Source organism: Sapajus apella, unplaced genomic scaffold (genome assembly GCF_009761245.1).
Source record: "Sapajus apella isolate SASKATOON/1434 unplaced genomic scaffold, GSC_monkey_1.0 scaffold77, whole genome shotgun sequence".
Taxonomy (NCBI): domain Eukaryota; kingdom Metazoa; phylum Chordata; class Mammalia; order Primates; family Cebidae; genus Sapajus; species Sapajus apella.
The window spans coordinates 5271425-5274633 of record NW_022437017.1 but is presented as its reverse complement, the minus strand read 5'-3'; the positions used below and the strand labels follow the sequence as shown (position 1 = coordinate 5274633).

General features: G+C 53.7%; 1 protein-coding gene across 4 annotated transcripts in view; it reads right to left on the bottom strand.

The window, feature by feature from the left end:
- Positions 1–2129, bottom strand: part of RFX2 (regulatory factor X2) — a 121166-nt gene extending 119037 nt beyond the window's left edge. For 2 of the 4 annotated variants that reach the window (XM_032252104.1, XM_032252108.1), the window contains exon 1: positions 1869–2129. The gene's annotated coding sequence lies outside the window, so the exon portion shown is untranslated. The remainder of the gene's footprint in view (positions 1–1868) is intronic. The other 2 variants (XM_032252109.1, XM_032252110.1) reach the window with 1 other exon arrangement.
- Between the last annotated feature and the right edge of the window lie 1080 nt (positions 2130–3209).

The following is a 3209-nucleotide window of genomic DNA, read 5'->3' as shown; positions in this document are numbered from 1 at the left end:
CCGTCACAAAAAAAAAAAAAAAAAAAAAAAAAGATAAAATACATGTCAACAATATGTACAGGAAAAAATATTTTTAAAAAGTCTTTGTTGTTGCTTTGTGTGGTTATTACTACTGTTACTTTGTTGGGGGACTCTTAGTTTAAACAGAGAATGAAGCGCGTACAAGGTTCGATGCTTTGGATCTGCAGAGATGAAGCTGACTGAGAGGGAAAAGAACTCGTCAAAGCCTGCACTGGTCATTTACAGGACAAAGCAGGAAAACGATTGCGGGGAGGCGCAAGATTAACAACACCCCAATCCTCATCCTACGAATGCGGCCTGGGGGGCGGGGGTAAGGCAGCCCGCCCTGGGTCCCGCTCTCCATCCGGCCCTCTCCCTTCCCCATTCCTGCGGCACAACCAGGAGTTTAAAATAGGAAGATGAACCGCGCGGCAGCCGCCAGAATGGCCAGGGCGCTTGGGGTTCCCGGGGTCCCTTGAAATAGCCACTAGGATCGGGAAACCCAACTTTCCCAGCGGAGCAGCGAGGAAAACCAACAGGAACGGAGCCCGAGGCTGGTGGCGGGGGAGCGCGGCGGCTTCTCGGAGGGAGGGGAAAAGAAAGAAATGAGCATTTGAGTGAGTGAGTGAGGGTGTGTGTGCTTGTGCGTGTGTGCGCGCGCCCGTGCGCGCGCTGGGGGGGTGCAGGGGGTGGAGTTTAAATCCACAAACACACGCACGCATTCGCATAACCTCGGGAGAAAATGCCACCGAGGAGTTTAGGTTCTTTAACAAAATAATAACTCGAAAAGAAAAAAAAGTTTCACTTGCGTTGGGGAAACTTTTCTTCCTTCCAGATCAGTCCTAAGAGGGGAGCTGCGGAGGGGATTCCTGGGGGAGGGCATGGAAGGAATGGCGGACGCACGAACCCCCAAACTCAGGAATGTGAGGTCTCAGGGAGAAGGGGAAGGGGTGTCCGAGGAGCCCAGAGCGCGAGGATTTGGGGTGAAAAGGTGAGAAATGGTTCCCGGGGAAGCTCACTCGGGGAGTTTGGGATGAAAGGGTGAGAAGGGCAGGAGGGGTTCGCCCCAGGGCAAACGCACCAGCTTTTAGTTAAGGAATCAGAAAAGGGTTTCGGGGTGCCCCCAAATTCAGTATGTCTGGGAGTCTATTAAAAAGGGGGTTCCCGGGACAAGTCAAATCTAGGAATTTGGGGTAAAGATGAGAGGGGAGTCTTCGAGGTTCCCCCAGTGCAAGGAGTTTGCGGCTGAGTGACAGAAGGGCTCTGGGGTCACCCCAATTTCGGAGATTTAGGGAGTAAAGTAAGAAGAGAGCCCAGGTGCCCTCAATTCAGAGAGTTGAAGGGCAAGAGTAAAAGAAGGGTAGTAAAACTCTCGGGAGTAAAAGTGAGAAGAGGGTCCCCAGGTGCCCCTAATTCAGAGATTTTGAAGGTATGAGTAAAAGAGGGGTCCTCGGGTGCCCCTAACTCAGAGATCTGGGGAGTAAAAGTGAGAAGAGGACCCCCCCCAGCGCCCTCAATTCAGGGAGTTTGAGGAGTCTGGGAAACGTTCCCGGGGCGCCCCCAACTCAGCGAGTTTGAGGGTAAGCATGAGAAAGGGGTCCCCGGACGCCCCAACCTCAGGAAGTTTTGTAAAAAGTGAGGCGACGGCACCGCACTTCCCCCGCGTTCGGTCAAGGAAAGTGGGAGCGTCGCCAGGGTCCCCCCAAACTCTGCCGCGCGCGCGGGACCGGGTTGCGGAGGCGGGTCCCGCGGGCGCGCCCCGGGACGTTTGGGGTGAGTGGCGGGGACGTGCTGCCCGCCCCCCGGCCCCCCGAGCCGGGTCCCCGCCGCCCCCCGCACTCGCCGGCCGGGCCGGTCGCATTGGTCACCTGGAGTTCGGGCCGGGAGTTCGGGCAGCAGCTCCCGCGGCGGCGGCAGCGGCTGCTGCGTGTTGGTCCCCGTTGGTAAGTAACAGTCTCCACGGCTACAGTCTCTATGGCGGCGGCGGTGGCGGCGGCGGCCGCTCCTCCTCCGGCTCCCGCCGCCCGCCAGCCTCGCGCCGCCTGCCCGCCCGACGGGGCGGGGCGTTGTTACCAGCAACGGTTACCAGGCTCCGCGCCCCGCCTCCCTAACGGCCCGCCCACGCCCGCCTCCAACGGGCCCGAAGAAGGCGTGGCGCGAGACCTTACGGCGTCCCATTGGCTGTCTGCAGAGTCTGTCAGAAGGAGGGGGCGTTCCCCGGTGCAAAAGAGGGCGAGGCCCGGCCAATCGCCGCTAAGCGGGGCGGGTCTTGGCGGGAGGCGCGCGCGGCTTGGAGGGTTGGCGAACGGCAGGAGCGCGCGGGGCCGGGGGTTGGTGGCGGGTTTTCGGAAAGTTTAGTTTTAGGGGACCCAAAGGACTTCGTTTACTCCACAGGAGGAATATGAAACATATGGGGACACTCTGATCAGGGGTCAGCAAACTCTGGCCACCGGCTGAAAATTTAAATATATATATTTTTTACATGGTTAAAAGAAACAATCAAAAGGAGGTTTTGTGAAATGTGAACTTGATAGGAGACAACTTTATCGTATTGGGTCCAGTATTTTGAACTAGTTTAAAAGTTAGCAAACTGTGGCGTGTGGGTCTGATTCCGCCTGCTTGGGTTTGTAAATAAAGTTTTATTGGAACACAGCCACGCCCACTTTTTGGAACAGTTTGGAAAGGGGTGGAGTGGAGTAGCTGCACAAAGACGGCCTGTCCCATGCAAAGCCTAAGATATTTACTATACGGTTCTGTACAGAAAATGTTTGCCAAACTCACCACCTTTCTCTCAAGCTGGTAGATTTCAGCTATGAGTAGGACTGAAACAGACAGACTTTCATAGAGCTTTTATTCTAGTGAGGGAACATAGCAAACAGAATAAAGAAGTATACTTACATAGTTATTGGAGACAAGGGGCTGGAACAATAGGAGAAAAAAGTTGGTACTTTTTTCAAACTTTTTGAAATCAAGGCAGGAGATTAGGCTTCAGCCCTCATTCATTCAATAAAAAAATCATAGGAGTGAGTGATTAAATTGTTATGTGCCAGAAAGTGATCTAAGCATGTTTAAAATATGCAAACTCCTTAATATTACAATCACATTTTTAGAAAGATGCTAGGCATTATCCCCGTTTTTTTGTTTTGTTTTTCTTTTTTTGAAACAGAATCTCGTTATGTCACCTAGGCTGGAGTGCAGTGGTGCAGTCT